Source organism: Canis lupus, chromosome 14 (assembly GCF_048164855.1).
Source record: "Canis lupus baileyi chromosome 14, mCanLup2.hap1, whole genome shotgun sequence".
Classification (NCBI taxonomy): domain Eukaryota; kingdom Metazoa; phylum Chordata; class Mammalia; order Carnivora; family Canidae; genus Canis; species Canis lupus.
Genome location: NC_132851.1, coordinates 62,557,568 through 62,575,490, shown reverse-complemented (window position 1 = coordinate 62,575,490; position 17,923 = coordinate 62,557,568). Strand labels below are relative to the sequence as shown.

General features: G+C 39.2%; 1 long non-coding RNA gene across 1 annotated transcript; it reads right to left on the bottom strand.

The window, feature by feature from the left end:
• Positions 1–1,204: 1,204 nt before the first annotated feature.
• On the bottom strand, positions 1,205–17,678 carry LOC140604198 (uncharacterized). Its single transcript, XR_012007218.1, has 3 exons — positions 17,481–17,678; positions 12,354–12,416; positions 1,205–3,120 (listed from the first exon to the last, which is right to left on the bottom strand). It is a non-coding gene; the product is annotated as an uncharacterized lncRNA (long non-coding RNA).
• Positions 17,679–17,923: the final 245 nt, after the last annotated feature.

Genomic DNA, 17,923 nt, shown 5'->3' with positions numbered 1-17,923 from the left:
TTGCAGATGCGCCCCCTCCACCTTCCGCCCCCAATCCTGTCGTATCATCGTTGGGGTCTGGGCTCCCTCCACCAGGCATGCCTCCTCCTGGGTCCTTCCCACCCCCAGTGCCGCCTCCTGGAGCCCTTCCACCTGGGATACCCCCAGCCATGCCCCCGCCACCTATGCCTCCTGGGGCTGGAGGACACGGTCCACCATCAGCAGGAACCCCAGGGGCAGACGTCCTGGACATGGACACTCGCAGCCTCGCCCATTCCCAGAGTAGGACGCCCCATCTAGGGATGTCTCAGTTGCAGTCGGCCCACCACGGCCCTCCTGGCCTAGGACACCCACATGCTGGGCCCCCAGGCTCGGGGGGGGGCAGCCACCACCCCGACCACCACCTGGAATGCCTCATCTGGCCCTCCTCTGATGCGCATGCCCGCTCCAGGGCCTCCTTTTGGATCTCCCATGGGTCACCCAGGTCCCATGCCTCCACATGGGATACTTGGACCTCCTCCACTAATGCCTCCTCGTGGATACACTGGGCCTCCATGACCCCCACCCTACGGCTGCCAGTGGGGGCCCCTGCCTCCACCCAGACCCACCCCCGGGGCCTCCAGTTCCCCCTCGTGGCCCACTCCGAGGCCCTCTTCCTCAGTAATTTCTAATTCTCTCACCTCCTGTTCCGTCTTATCTTCCTAATATCTTTTCAATTCCTTGGGCCAATCAGATTTGCTGTAGCTCCCTAGAGCTAAGGCACTAAACCTTCTCAGGTTTTTTTTTTTTTTTTTTTTTTTTTTTTTTTTAGTGTAATTGTCACAGGAGGTTTTATTATTGTTTCTATGTTGGTCCTAAGTGTTTTGCAAATGCACAGAGAAAATAAAACTAAACTCCTTCTTTATAAATAAATAAATAAATAAATAAATAAATAAATAAATAAATAAATAAAATTAATTTTGTTTTGTCTTCTGAAGTTCTCTGCAGTATTACTGTTCCTCCGTATTTACGTTGTCTATTTGTTTATTTCTGTCTCTTCTTTCACAAAGCAAACTTTCTACAACTTTTTGCTGTTCCTTGGTTTCTATTCATATTGACAAGTGGCACACACACATTTAAAAAATGGTTGGAAGTTCTGTATATAGTAACTGTTTTAACCAGTGGATTTCTCTTTGTGGTGGGTAGGCAAGGACATGTCCACAGGAAGAGGGAAACACTAAGGCCAGCATGTAGAGATCTAGAAAAGTTCAAGTTCTTTTTTTCTATTTTAAGATTATTTATTTATTTATTTATTTGAGAGAGAGCTCATACACAGAGGGAGAGGGAGAGAGAGAAGCAGACTCCCCGCTGAGCAGGGAGCCTGATACAGGGCTCGATCCCAGGACTCTGAAATCATGGTCTGAGTCAAAGGCAGATGCTTAACCAACTGGGCCACCCAGGAGCCCCAGAAAGTTCAATTTCTTCAGGAAAGAAAGTTCTAATGGGGGAGTATGAGGAGTCATTTGCTGCTGGTGTTAGGCAATCAGTCTTTTTAAAGGCCCTACTCCTTACCTTCACTCTCCTCTTTATTTAGCATCTCTGAACCTGAAGCCTTTACAAAATTCTGTGGGCACAAATCAAATTCCTATAATTCTATGTCCTCTTTTGAAAACACTCAATGGTAAATTTACCATTATACCACTTAGCAACAGCAATTATCTCTGTTCCATCTACTTGCTGATTCCAGAATTATGCTGAAATCTTTCTGATTTCCAACAATGGCAGAAGAGGTTACTTAGACCACCCTCCCAATGAAAACAACTAAAATTGCCAGGTCAAATATTTGTTCAGTCTTCTTTAAAGCATCAAAGAGGTTACAAGATATTAAGCAATCACCAGGCTAAAATTGAAAGGAAAGCAGAGACCAGAGAGAGAAGCCAGCACAGAAGCAGTATTGCCTTGATGGCATTTGACAACCCAGGGGAATAAAATAAAGGCCCAGGACATGAGATTCCAATAGGAGAAGTTCTCTTCAGTAAATTAAGGTTCCAAAGGACTACAACTTCCTAAAACAGGGGAGCACTATCACCTGGGTGGATCAAGGAACCTGGAGTCATGAACACAGTTAAGGTGATCCCAGGCTGGTATTCACTGCTGCCTCATAGAAGAAATGCAGAACTTCTCTACAGATAGCAAACAGGAAAAATAAAAAGAAATTCAGACTGAAAGAGCAGCACTGCAAAGAAAACAATAAATTTTAAAAATCATAAAAGCTTCCAGAGATAAGAAAGAAATTAACTAAAAATAAGTAACAGGCAGTTAGCTTCTCAACAGCAACATTGGAAGCCAGAAGATAGTGGAATTATATCTTTAACATGCTAAAAGAGAATATTTGCCAACAGGAATTCTACAACTAGTAATTGTTCAAGAATAAAAGCATAATAAAGATATTTTAAGAAAAGCAAAAACAGAGACACTTCGCCACACATAAATCTTCAGTAAAGGAAATTCTAAAGAGTATACTTCGAGCACAAGAAAAGTACTTCTAGATAGAATGCTCAAGAAGACAAAAGAAATAAAGAGCCAAATAAAGTGGTAAGTACATAGATAAATCTAAGAAGACATTTTTATAAAATAACAATAGTAATATCCTTTGGGTTAATGAACTCATACAATAATACCACCTGTCCAAACAAGAATGACATATTTGAGGTTAAAGTGTTCTAAGGGCCTTTATTGTCTAAGAAGACAATACAGGTATTGATTACTTTTAGACTTTGATTAATTAAATATTCATGTTGTAATTTCTAGGGAAACCACTAAAGGAATAGAAATAGAGCATACAATTTCCAAAAACAATTAAGGTAGAAATCAATAACAAAAAGACAACTAGAAAATATGTTTGGAAGGTAAGAAATAAACTTTGAATTTTGCATTATTGAAGAGGAAATCATAATGGAAATGAGAAATTATTTCGAACTACAATAGAGTTACTACATCAGAACTCTTCCATCTTGGAAAGGCTAGCAGTTCATCCTTAGAAAGGTAGATCCCTCTGCCACATTAGGAATGTGGGACTTCTCCCACTGGAGAATGGCACCCCATTCTCTTTGACACTGCAGACTGTGAGGAGTTTTTATTACTTTCAGTTTAGAGAAGTCTCTAGAAGAAAAAAAGATGAACACATGTTTCAATCAGCCAGTTGTAGCAAAATTCCATTAAAACAGCTATAAGAACACAATCTGATGCACTATTTCTCCCTTTTTTCCTTTCTTTAGGCTTTTCCATTTTTACCATTTAAATAAACAAACAATCCCTACCCAGTTTTTTTTTCTTTTCAAACACAAGACAGATTCATTTCCAAGCCATCTATATTGCTCAGAATTTTTGCTATTTTGAAAGACCTTCTAAGTACAAAAGTTCACTTATTTTCATTATAGGATTTCATTTATACTTAAAATATTTTTATAAGCACCCTTAAATGCACTTTTAAAAAATTCTTCCTCCATTAACCCAGGTAATAAAAAGAGTTTTCTTACAGTGAGAACCAGCTGGTATCTACCTTCTGATTTATTTTTTCCTCTTTTACCCAACTGAAGTGAAACAGTATTGTGGGTTAGAGAACAGATGCACAGAAAATAATTATAAAATTCTCAAGTATTAAGCATTGGGGGGGTGGGGGGGGATGGAGAGTGTATGGATATGTGTGTTGATCAATTTTGTGTGAAAGGTAAGAAATTTTGAGCCAGGTATGTTTTTTGAAACAGAAAATTGTTTCACAATAACAAAAGCAGACAAAAACAATCTTCAACTGAACTTAGTCTCAAACATGTTAACAAACCACATAAACTGGGGGAGTACATTTTACTGTATGTGAATGAGTTAATCTGCATACCAAATAAAGTGCTTTTTTGGTTTATTAACAGAGCATGGGTTAAGTACTTTTCAAGTGTAGAAAGTTATTATCCACAATAAGAAAATAATATTTCATTCATATCTTTAAAAATGTTTCTGTGAGAATTTTAATTCCCAGAAACAACCTACTAAATAATAACTTGTAGAATTAAATTAAATATTTGTGTTATCTATTAAAAATAAATAAGTAAAATTAAATAAATAAATAATGTCTAAGAGTTTACTCACCTTATATAATAGCACTATATTTGCAGTAAACATACAGTTCACTGGATTTTCATTTGCCTGAAAATACATCTGTATTAACAAAACAATTTGTGGTAGTAAAAAATGTAACTGTTTATATGTACATATATATAATCACTACCCTCCAAACCTCATTCTGGAAAAATGTAATAGGAGATTAGGAGCCAATTGTGTATAATGAAGAACATGAAGTAAAATTCTGCATCAACAAATTCCATGCCAGCAGATTGGTTCCCAGCATGTCTCACTGTGCGTATCCCTACCCTATCCTAGTAACCAAGATCAGCCCTTTTATATTTTGATTTTTTTATGAAACATATGGCTCCAGTCTGCTACTAAGTATACCTATTAATTATTTTGTTTATAGAAATATATCATCCAAAAAAATGATTTATAAGTGTTATTAGGACATGTATTTTTAATCATATACTGAAATGTCTAACAGGCTTAATCTTTCAGGAGTGATACTGGGTCCTGTTAGATGCCAGTGCAACAATTCACTTTTGTACAAAGTACACCTGTGGACCACTAACCAGTAAACCTTACTCTGAAAGTCAGGAGATGCTGTTGTTACCATTTGTAAGCATCTGTAGAATCCAGTGGTTCTCTACTAATGTACAAATTCACTGCAATTAGAGATATAAAAGGAACAGAGTCCAACTGAAAGTGTAAACGGAAGCTGGGCAGAATCTAATTTAATTATCAGGGTTGGAATTATTCTAAGACTCCGCCTGCCATAAGGAAAGTGCCCTGGGATCTTTAACGACCACAAGTGGTCAGGATTCCAGTTTTACAGCTCATCCAATTAATTGCCAAGCACATCTTCTGCTATACTATTAAGTGACAGGGCTGGGGAATCTATTCTGCTAATTAAGAACTTGGGGCTTCATATTAGTTTCCCAGAGGATTTTCAGGGTATGTGGGTATGTGTGTACATGGCCTCGTAAACATGCACTTAATAGATACTTCTACTATGAATAGTGAACAAGAGAGACTTCGGCCATTTCTTCTCCACTCAATTAGGGTTAGACAACCTCTACAGTACAAGTCAGACTAATGTTGAGAAATGCTGGACTATTGGGCAGTTTTCAAGGGCCATTCCTACTCAGTCTCTTCATTATGGCCAAATGTAAAATATACAAATGGCTTTGCACAGTCCCATTTGCCCTCTGGAGGAATTCACCCTTGCTCTTTGTAGTGGATCTTATTTCAGGACCTTAATATACTCTTCAGGACGAAACTTGGGTGTAAAGATCCTCATTTTCTCATATTCTTACATTAAAATGTGACTCTAGCTTCCTCAATTTCCCTCTCTTTAAAAGAAGCAAAATGATACCTGCCATCTCATTAAGTGAAGCCTGAGAAATGACCGTTAAATATTTTTCCCAAAGTGAAAAATAGGAAAGCCTTTTCAAATAGCCTAGATTACTGGTTCCCAGACCAGTTGCATTTGAGCCACTTTGCAGTTTATTAAAAATAGAAATCCCCCGGTCCCACTCCAGAGCTACTGAATCAGAATGACCAAGAATGGGAGCCAGGTATTTGAATTCTCAACAAGCCTACAAGATCAGTCTGCTTGTTTGAAAACCACTGGACTCTGACTTCCCTTGAAGGCAAAATAACAAAGGTCCTTTGTGCAATTCTGAAAAGAAAACCTGTCCATATATCACACACAGGATATGCAATATCTTTCTCCTTTTTCTGTGCTTATTTTCTTTGGTGTCCCTTGCTTTGCTTCTATTTTAAATCCCATCATCTCAGTTATCAAGCTTAATTTCTTTCTTTCCAGGAAGCATTGTATAAAATTACTTTGGGATCTTATTAAAATCGATGCTAATTAACCTGACCATATTTATCTTCACACTCAGATAATATGAGTAATCCATGAAAGACATTGAACTTTAGACACGAGGGAAGTTAAAATGCCTGTGACGCAAATAGAGGCATTAGAAAAAGATTATTGGACAATTTAAAACTAGCTGAATGTTACTTTTTCCTTTACTGTAGCTGATGTTCCAACATAATCATTTGTTTTTAATTAGTGGGAAAGGAGATGTTTGAAGACATTGCAGAAATCTGGTACCATAGCAGCCAGAGTAAAACGAAGATGGCTAAAACTTTCCACTGCAATTGGGATTTTATCTATAAAATGAGATGGTTGCAGCGCAGGATCTCTTAACTCTCCTCTCACTCCAAACCACCAGCCGTCCATGACTGTGCAATATCCTTGAACAGAGCCCTCAGAAATTCAGCAAGAACATGAACATGTAAAATTAGCAAAGTCATCTGTTACTTGTAGAACCGGAAGTGTGCAATGACTTTAATAAAGCAGTCCAGGAATATTTGTAGGTCAAATAGGGTGACTAATTGCCCAGGTTTGCTCAGCACTAAGGGGTTTACCAGGACACAGTACTTCAGATTTAAAACCTGGACAGTTGTAGCCAAACCCTGACAGTTGGTCATCCTAAGGCCAGAGGTTGAGTTTATGAGACCTAAATGAAAATTTTTTACCTTATAAGTGTAATTAGACTTTTGACACACTGAGAAGTGAAGCTGGAGCTCCCCAGATTTTGGGCATGTGGCTGGAATGTGACAAGTTACTTCTAATCTTCTGAGGTATCCCAACAATAATTAGAATAAAAAATAGTATATGAACAAAAAAATGAGCTTTATTGGAGCCTAAGGCAAAAGGTATAATCTAAATAATAAGCATCAGAGCACTTGAGAAGGAATGTACATAAACATCTTTATTAGGGAGGGATCTGGGGATTGTATTGTACATAGCACTGATTTGTGCATAGTACTTCAAACTAAAGAACTTGTCAAGAAACAAATTATTTTAAAAAACAGAGTAGTGCCAAAAAAATAAGAGCCTCGTGCCTCCCAAATAATTAGTTTGTGTTTGTGTTTTCATTTTAAAGCTACAAACAAAACAGAAATGGACTTCTCTTTCTCAGAGGTCAACACGGACAGACAATCTTAGCAATTCTACTTAGTTATCGGGCACCCCAGCCTACATTTCTGACCCTCAGATATGCCTGCTCCAGGGATTTAGGTAAGAACAAGGATCCATCCAGAGAACTTAGAAAGACGACTTCATTAAAGTAAGGAATTATCTCCCTTCCCTCTAAAGTTAACATAAAAGATACCTTGAGGTTAAAAATGTAGAGATGAGGAAAGAGGATCCTGGGAAGATGCTATAAAGAGGCTGTAAAGAGCATCAGGAATCTGTCTCCCCACCCAGGAAACAATCACACTGGCAGAATTTGTCTGCTGTAACTATTTGGGAACTCGGAGACTATTAAAGGCTTGTAACTTCCAGGGGAAGGCTTGGACTATAACGTCGTGTTTACTATCGCAGGAAATGAGACACAGGAAAACTATAGACATATAGAAAACAAATAGCAAAATGACAGAAGTCCCTCCTTACCAGTAATTACTTTAAATGTAAATAGACTATACTCTCCAACCAAAAGACAGAGATTCCAAAATGGAAAACACACACACACACACACACACACACACACACACACACACAGTTCAACTACATGTTGTCTACAAGAAATTCATTTCAGATCCAAAGATACTAACAGGTTGAAAGTAAAAGGATGGAAAAAGACATTTGATGCAGACAAGAGAGCAGGAGTGACTATACTACATCAGACAAAATAGAATTTAAGTTTAAAAAGGTTTTTATTGGATATATAGTTTTAATTTTGCAAGATGAAAAGAATTCTCCAGATGGATGGTGGCATGTTTACACAACACTATGAGGTACTTAATATAACTGAACTATACGCTTAAAATGGTTAGGATGGTAAAGTTTGTGCTATATCCATTTTACCACAATAAAAACATTTTTAAACAACAAAACATATGTTTATGGTTTACACAATCTCCGTTCAGAAAAAGACTTAGCTTCTTAGGAGGTGGTGATTAGGCTTGCAGAGATAAGATAACCTCTATTTTGATTTATTAAAACAAGGTAGAGAAAATACCTGGTTTTTAGGGACCAATACCTGGTCCCTAAATCCAAATGGATTCATTTTAACCCATTTTTTTACTGACTTCTCTGCCACATTTAACACTATTTTTTTTTAAGATTTTATTTATTTAATCATGAGAGACACACAGAGAGAGAGAGAGAGAGAGAGAGAGAGAGAGGCAGAGACACAGGCAGAGGGAGAAGCAGGCTCCATGCAGGGAGCCGGAGGCAGGACTCGATCCCAGGTCTCCAGGATCACACCCTGGGCTGAAGGCCGCGCTAAACCGCTGAGCCACCCAGGCTGCCCAACACAATTTATTACTCCCTCTTTTTAGATGAACAAAATATCAAACTTCTAAATATAAAAGATTTCTAAATCTAATATTGTAATGTGTCCTGAGGAGGCATATTGAAGCCTGAGGCAACAGGAAATTCAGTAATCCTGATCTTGTCTTTTTTTTTTTTAACAGAGTTATTTAAAGATTTTACTTATTTATTTGAGGGAGAGAGAGAGAGAGAGAGCATGAGTGAGAGGAGAAGGGCAGAGGGAGAGGGAGAAGCAGGCTCCCCACTGAGCAGGGAGCCCAGCAATGTGGGGCTGTATCCCAGGACCCCGAGATCGTGGCCCAAACTGAAGGCAGACGCTTCACTGACTAAGCCATCCAGGTGGCTAATCTGGCCACTTAACCTAATCTAGCCTCTGATTTTGTCTTTATTTAGAAGTTTGATAAAAAAAAAAAAAAAAAAAGAAGTTTGATGTTTTGCTTATCACCAATTTTTGCTTTAACTTAGGTTTTTTTTTTTTTAATATTGTGTTAAAATATTATTTACCTTAATTAGACTTTTTTTGGCACTCTCTTACATTTTGTGACCTGAGGCAAGTCCCAGCCCTGAAAGGACTCTCTTTGTGTCATCTCTTTGGTATCACCATTTGCTAGCTTTCCTCCTCTCCTTCTGGCTTCTCAATCTTCTTTGCTTCTTTGTTCTTCTTTTGTTAACTAAATGTCGAAGTTCTTTAGGGCTCTTTTTAACTCTTTTCCCCTTTCTCTACACATACCACTTGGGTTATCTCAGCTACTTCCATATTCTATTGAGTCTCAAACTGTTTCCAGCCACCCTACATAGATCATTTAAACCTACTCTAGCCTCCAATTCTCTGCCTTTGTGGTCAATTTCTGTTCCCACGACACATTCTGGAATCATACTTCCCACTTCCAATAAAGTACTTTCTCCTGCCAAAGTTGAACCTCTGTACCCAACAAAACCTTTTCCCCACCTCTATCATTCCTGCCTCATACCCTAGAGTACGGGTAGGGAGAGAAAGAAATAGACACCCTTCAGGCCCTCCATCTTACCTTCCCTCCACTTTAGCCTCCAGTTGCTCAACTATGCCAAATTATTTCTCAATTTCACAATTTCATATACCTCTCCATCTGGCATATTTCCTTACTTTACTAGCAAACTCCCACTTATCTTTCAAGTTTCAGCCTACATATCCCTTCCAGGGAGACCTTTTCTGATCTCTAAATTATATTAGGTTCTCCTGCTATGTGTACCTATAGGATTTTGTACCTTCTCTTTCATATCCCTCATTATACATTGTTATAACTACCTGTTCCATTTTCTATCTTCCCCACTAGACCACAGGGTCCATGAGAGCAGAAGCCATATACATCTTATTCATTATATACATCCAGTTCTAACACAGTGCCCAGGATTTATCAGTCACTCAATAAGTAATTATGTAAGGGAAGGAGGCCAGTCAGCGAGAATCAAACATCATCCAAATAGAACCTGTGCAATCAATAAGCAACTAAGCCAAGAGCAAAAGGCAGCAGATGCAGAGGTCACAAAGTCCAGCCACTATTAGGAAGCAGATAAATAAACTCCCACTTTTTTTCTTATCTTGGACACATATTTTTTTCTAAATAACCTGTACTCCTTGCTCTAATGCTGTCTGTATAATAGGCAGAGCACAGTCCAATTGTTGGCTTGATTGTCCTGTGGCCTCTGAAATCTTGGCAGACCTCTGCAGGGCCATCTGGCCTTTAGCATTCCTCCTGAAACTCATTTCTGCTCTTCTGTGATCAAATGCTCTGCCCATTGATCTTTCCCAGGATATAGAGGTTTTGCTTCCGTCTGCTGGCTATTGCCATCTCATCAAGAGTAGTGCAGGATGGCTTCACACAGCAGTAGGAAAGAAATTCAAGTTTTCCAGATCCCAAAAGCTCACTGTGAAGTTTGAAACCCTTTCCTAACATAGTTAGATTCATAAGGCTCTTCTGAAAATATTACACTGATCCAACAGAAAGCCATATTATACAGTATATAAGACTAACATATGGTCTTACTGGTCAACAATTTGAAATAAGTCCAGTTCCACAGGTTACAAAAACAAAGAAAACCCAAAAAACCTTCAATTGCCTAAGTTTTAGCCTGTCCATTGAAAACTGATAGAACATACGTAAAATGTAAGTCAAGACTTTCAAGCTAGAAAACGTAGGACTTGGCCCTGGTGACTTCATTGAAGACTGCAGGAGAAGAAAGAGACATTTCTTCTCCTGAAAGAATGAAGACTGTCACATGAGCTGAACATATGCACAAAAATCCAGTTTCTTGTAATCCAAAAAAAAGTGTAAAAAACACCCCTAGAGGGATCCCTGGGTGGCGCAGCGGTTTGGCACCTGCCTTTGGCCCAGGGCGTGATTCTGGAGACCCAGGATCGAATCCCACGTCGGGCTCCCGGTGCATGGAGCCTGCTTCTCCCTCTGCCTATGTCTCTGCCTCTCTCTCTCTCTCTCTGTGACTATCATAAATAAATAAAAATTAAAAAAAAAAAATTTGTTTAAAAAAAAAAAAAAAACACCCCTAGAAAATAGAGAACTTCATTAACCTCACTGTGTGTGGTTAATATTCCCTATTAACATGTGGAGGATCTGTCAGAAAACACTCAGAGCTTCCCAGACCACATATCCTTATATGTACTAAAGGCTGAGACTTACACAGTAATAAAACGTACTAACAGATTAGCATCATCTATGAAAATATTGGAGCCTTAAATATCATAAAGTAGTAAAGCTGAATATAAATTCTCTTAAAAGTGTTTTTTTTTCTGTATCACTACAAGCACAAGACCTATTTATCATGTAATGCCAAAAATAGACACACACTGCCTAGTGTTTGGAGAAAGATCCTGTATGTGCCACTCTACACTGCAAAATCTCTTTACAATAAATGTGGCAACTTTTCCAATCCATTTTTCCTGGGATCTCTCCCTCTGAGCATCAATACGTGAGCCATGGATGCTTAGATGAAGAGAGGAGATGATACTCTGATAACAAGACCTGAGTCTCTGACTGCCTCCCAAATTGCAAAGGATAAAACTCCCTTGCACAAGGGCCACAACACTTTATTACTGTTTCCCACTCTTGGTTTTTCTTACAATGCCTATCTTCATATTTTTCTTCCAATTAGAAATTCATAAGGGAAATATGTGTACTGAAAGGTATAATGAGGGACATACTTTAGATCTTTCCCCCAAGAGGACAGAGTTATTAGCCCCCAAGGTTTTTTTTTGTTTTGTTTTATTTTTAAACAGTCTGGTTGATGTTTTGGTGCCAACACCAACTGCTGGTTAAATCATCTAATCAGCCAGGATGAGGCCTTTGTTCTCTTGCTTTTGTGACTTCATTTTTTTGAACATTTAAAGTTGCCAACAATTCCAAATGCTGCCTTATTACTTCTCTCTGATTTGTTTCCACGCAAAGATAAAAACTATTGTATCTACATCAAATTATAATGGGATGCATAAATGACTCACTGTTGTAAGATCTACAAATAATAGATATCTCCCTATAATGGTTTGAAAAGGAAATTTTTTATATCAAGCCACAAAGGGAAAAATGCGTCTCCACATTCTTACCTATATTCATCATCAACAACAATAGCAATGATTTATTGACAATCAACCAGTACCACAAGAGGAGCTCTGGGAATTTAAATTAGTAAAGCTAGATCTATGCAGTTAATCAATTCAGAACAAGGTCAGACATTTGCTTACAGACACAAAAAAGGCTTTTCTGTCTCTAACCACGACCCTGAAATCAAGACCTGAGCTGAGATCAAGAGTCAGATGATTCACTAACTGAGCTCTCGGGGTACCTCTAATTTTTTTTTTTTTTTTAAGTAAAGATAGGACAGAGGTTAAAATGCAAAGCTGTTTTTTTCCATATATGACTTTCTGACTTACAACAGGTCAAGCATCGGTGTTCAGGTTTACAGCCAGAGGCGGTTATGAAACAGGTATGGGTATCTGTAAGAAGAAAAAAATAACAATTATTTGATGAATCTCAAAGTTTTTCATTGAGAGTATAATAACTCATGATACCTAAATTAATATAAGAATTTCTTCATTTCTTCTCTTCTTGGCCCTCTTTTAGGTTCTGTTCTTGGCATCCTATTCTTAGACTTTTGCATTCTTATTGCTGTGGTAATGCAATGTGCAAATTTCCATTAGTTGGAAAAATATTGAAAATCACTTATTTCTTCCTTTAAAATATATAGGAAATATGTCTAAGCAAGACTCTACAGGAACTTCTACAAAGCTACCTACTCCTAATCTCTTACTGAGATTTGAAACATATAAATACTCATTTTAGATGTTAATATTCATTTTAGATGTCAATTAAAAGGAAAAAGTCCCTATAAGAAAATGGAGGAAAAAAATAATGCTATTGAAATATATAAAAATAAAAATGTATTAGATTTTATCAATCATAAGAACTTGAATTTTCTAAGAAAAAAAAAATCATGCTTAAAATGAAGTATAGAAACTGTAGCCAGTGGGTGCCTGGGCGGCTGAGTCAGCTGGGCATCAGGCTCTTGGTTCCATCTCAGGTCATGGTCTCAGGGTCCTGGATAGAGCCCCATAGTGGGCTCCACACTCAGCGGGGAGTCGGCTTGAGGATTTTCTCTCTCTCCCTCTGCCCCTTCCCCTGATCTCTCTCTTTCTTTCCCTCTCTCTTTCAAATAAATAAATAAATCTAAAAAAAAAAAAGTGGTGGCCAGATTATCTTTATTTAACAGACTGCTCAATCCTGTGTATATGTTTATATTACCTTACGTCCCTTAATGAAAATCATCTCTATATTGCCTTCCTAAGTAATTGCACATATAGTCCCCAAAGATTTAACAATTATACAAATGAAGTAAAAGAATTTCATGTTATCTTAGTTGTTATTACAGACATTATTATTCATAATGCATGAAGTTTTCTTTTTTTTTTTTTTTTTTTTTTTTTTTGCATGAAGTTTTCAAACACAGGTATAAGACTAGTTATTAGGAGCTAGTAACATAACAGGCTGTAAACATGTATGTAAGCTTACATATGAAAAGATCATTTTAGATTATATTTAGTATACTGGAATTATTGAAGTTACTTTATAGAATATATTTCAACACAGTATTTGCATCCTTTTATAGATAATGCTCTTAGAAGATGTTAGGAGAGGGGCACTTGGGTTGCTCAGTCGGTTAAGCACCTGACTCTTGATTTCGGCTCAGGTCATAATCTCAAGAGTTGTGAGATCAAGGTCTTCATCAGGTTCCAAGCTGGGCATGGAGCCTGCTCAAGATTCTCTTTTTTCCTCTCCCTCTGCCCCTCTCCCCCACATTTTCCACCTACCCTCTGTCTCAAAAAAAAGACGTTAGGATACTGAACAATTCCCTTGAATTTATACAGAATTCTCAACACATCCAAAAGTCTATTTTGCCTTTGAAGCACAGTTGAGGAATCTTCCATATAAGCTTAAGATTATAAGAGCTTTTCTTTTCTTTTTTAAATTTATGATAGTCACACACACAGAGGGGGGGGGGCAGAGACATAGGCAGAGGGAGAAGCAGGCTCCATGCACCGGGAGCCCGACGTGGGATTCGATCCCGGGTCTCCAGGATCGCGCCCTGGGCCAAAGGCAGGCGCCAAACCGCTGCGCCACCCAGGGATCCCCTATAAGAGCTTTGCAATTACATCCTCTGCATCCCTCCCTGAACACACAAATAGGCAGCTCTAGCCAAGAAGCAGAGTAATTATCTATAGGCCCCACTAACAAAATAAAGGTATCTACCTTCGAATAATCTAATAACTGTCACTCATATTGAAGATGAACAGAATACTCACCCTATGCCAAGCACTCACTATAAGTCTTATGTGAATTATTTCATTTAATACCCAAAACAACTCCATAAGCTACCCATAATTTGAGGGTCAGTTTTTAGAGTTTAGAAAGAATTGCCAAAATCACACTTGCTCCCACTACAGTTACAGCATCTGTACCAATCTCATATAAGGCCTTAAAGCATCTTTATTTCTTTTTTTTTTTTTTTAATTTTAAGTAACCTCTATACCCAATGTGGGGCTCAAACTCACAACCCCAAGCTCAAGAGTCTCATGCTTTACTGACTGAGCCAGCTAGGCATTCCCCTTGGAGCATCTTTAAGTCATCATTTCAGAACTTATAACTATGTACTCCTTTCTTGTCCATAAATTGCCGTGTCTTTCAATTCAGGTATCAATTTACTTATTCCAACACTGGAGTCAAGTAAGGTAAGAAGGGTTCTAGAATCTAAGCCAATAATCAGAATCATTGGGACACCTGGGTGGCTCAGCGGTCACGCCTTCAGCTCAAGGCGTGACCCTGGAGTCCCAGGATCAAGTCCCACATCCGGTTCCCTGCATGGAGCCTGCTTCTCCCTCTGCCCGCGTCTCTGCCTCTCTCTGTGTGTCTCTCATGAATAAATAAATAAAATCTTTTTTAAAAATAATCAGAATCATAAGAAATAATGAAACATTTTGGAGGTTATAAGGCAAAAGTTGGAAGAATAGGAAATAAGGGAGCTTCTTCTTCAAAGTAGCCATATGGCCTATCAACTGAGAGACGTATATATCCAGTTGTGGTATATTCTCAAAGATAATCACTATAATAGAAAAACAAATGAATTGCATCCAATGTATCAACATGGAAAAAAAACCTGAAAAATCTAGTTTGACAGAAAATATCAAGTTGGATTATGTTATTTACTGAATAATAGCATACATTTAAGTTTTAAGCCCATAAAATAATACTATGTATTGATATGGATATACACATAAAAACAAAATGCATAAAATACTGATGGGAAGGAAAAGTCTATGTCAGGAATGCTTACTTCTGGGGTATTTAGGGAGTTATGGGCTGGGGAGAAGTATGTACAGGACCTTGACTATTTCTGTAACATTGTATTTGTTTTAAAATATCTGAAGCAAAGATGGCAAAATGTTCACACTAGTTAAATGTAGGAGACGGCTACATGGTATTGTGTTCATTTCTACACATTTCTGAATGTTCGAAATAGTTATTTCAGCATAATTTTCTGAATGTTTGAAATAGTTTATCATTTTTTTTAAAAAAAGGAAGATGAGAGAATACAGTGTCTTATCGGTGGGGGAGCTATATATAAATAAATATTCGAAACTTGAACTATAACTGGTTGCAAATGCACAGCCTTGGCTGGGCTGGAGATGAGACTCAGATACACCCAAGTTAGAGAGAATAAGAGGATACCCACCACCCTTTATCCTTCTTACAGACACAATCTATTGGCATAAACTAGATTACCTGAGACCTGGATCCCCTTGGAAAAATAATTAAATCAAATCCACAATTAGGTTTTATATGTATACAATTATGTCTGATTAACTTAGGGAACCTCAAATAAAGTAAGATATAATGAGAGATAACAGAAAATTTACCAAAGGGAGGAGGGTGTCTGCTGCAGTAAATTCAGCAATAGGACCTCAGGTTTGGAGGGCAGTAGATTGAAGAGCTGAGAGCAGAACCGAGGGGGACCCAGGCATTCCAGCAGCATGTTTGAGCCCTGCACGTATGAATTAACAGCTGGCTCACAACTTAGGAACTTTGTGGCACAAGACTTCCCATCATTCCCAAAACTGACGGAAGAAACACTTTAGTTTTCATTTTCAAGAACAGAATTGGCCAAGATATTAGCAGGGATCCCAAATGAGAAGGTGTTGGTGGCAGCAAGGTCCCAGCTTACCAGGCTCAAAAGGCAGCTGCAACATCAGAGTTCCAACCAGATTAGTTCCAGGTGGAAGTTCTGGCTGTAGCAGAAGCAATGCAGGTGAGCTCAGAAGAAAGCGCTGTCTATCTAACCATTGTGCTTTAACACTAACCAAGCCCGTTCTAGAACCCCTTGTCTTCACTGTAATGTACAGCAAGGAGGTATTCTTTTCCTCACTTTGCAGAAGCTCCCCTGGCTCAGGTGCCTGAGATAAGAGCCACAGCAAGGCGGCGATGGCAGCGCTGGGCTGTGCTGGCACCAACCTTTCACTGGGATCTGCAGCTAGACTGCAGTGCAACAGCAGACTTCCAGTTTTGGCAGCTGTGGCAACCCAGCTTGGGAAGCCCCGGGTGTGAGCTCTCGCCTGGGCTCTGCATGAACAAATGAAAAGCGTCTTGTGGGGGAATTTCCACAAGCACATGGAAGAGGAGAATTGCACAGGAACCCTAATGGGGGGGGGGGGCCGCAGAGCAATCCAGTTGTGAACGCCCCTGTGCTCCCAGGGTGGGAAACGCTGCGATGTCCAAGTCCCCGTAACTGGCTGCTGCAGAACACAGCATGTTTGTGAAAGACTTTGTGCTTCAGAGGGGGATAAAAGAAAACATAATAAAATAAAACACAAGTTTGAATTAGATCATTCTGCCCAATGTTTTTACATCCCTCTAAGATATGGAATCTTCTAAGAGGATTTTTGGTTAAGAAAAGGAATGGGAAGGGGGAAGGGAAAGAGGAAGAAACTGCAAATGACCAAATATATCCACTTATGAATATGTCATCGTGACGATCTCTTCAGTTACACAGTGAGAAGCAGGTCATATTGGAGACTGTTTTAAGTGGAACTCTGTGTAAAAGCTAGAATTTAGTTTGAAGCTTGAGGTGAAAGACAAGACGTGGCAGCATTCCTGCAGCAGGACAACTAAGTATATTAAATCCAGGTGAAATGAGAAGGAGCTAAGCAATAACAGTAATCACAGGGACAGCCTCAAATCTAAAACGCCCCCAATTCACCCCCAAACACTTATAAGCCCATAGCTCCAGCAATGCGCAGTGTATAAAGCATTTGAATATATAAAGTAAGAAACAATAAAGTGAGAAAGAGGGGTGGTGGAAACCCCTGAGCCAATTCCGATGTGATGTTGAGAAATGTCCAGCAACACGCGGGCCACCCAGAAGGGGAAGGCGGTCGTCCTCTCACGCGCGCCCCGTGTTGGGAAGCATTTTAGCCAGTTGGCTTGTTGAAAGTGTAAGTGTGCTTACTTACCCAGCCTTTTGCCCATATCAGGAACCATGCTGTCCTCCCTGAGAGTTCCCCCTCTGGCTAAAGGGTCCCATCTGTTGAGGACTGAGAGAGCAGCAGAGAGAATGCACACTGCCCCCAGCGGGCCCAGCCTCCCGAAAAGGGCATATGGGACACACGTGGGCTGTCTCTACCTTCCTGAGTCTTGCACAGGTATAAACACACAAGCGTCACAGCAAAGGATCACATGGGGACCAGGAGAGACGCAAGCATGCTGCAGTCCTGCTGTCAAGGTAACAACTACCTTCGATTCCTGGCAACAGGATCCTTCCGGACCTGCTGTCAGAGAAACTAAGGGATTAGCCAGACTTCTCCCACTGGGAAGGTCACTGCCATCCAGAGGGCCAATCAATATATTAATCCCCCCAGAGAAGGCTGATGTTGGCATCACATAGGAAGGAGAGCTG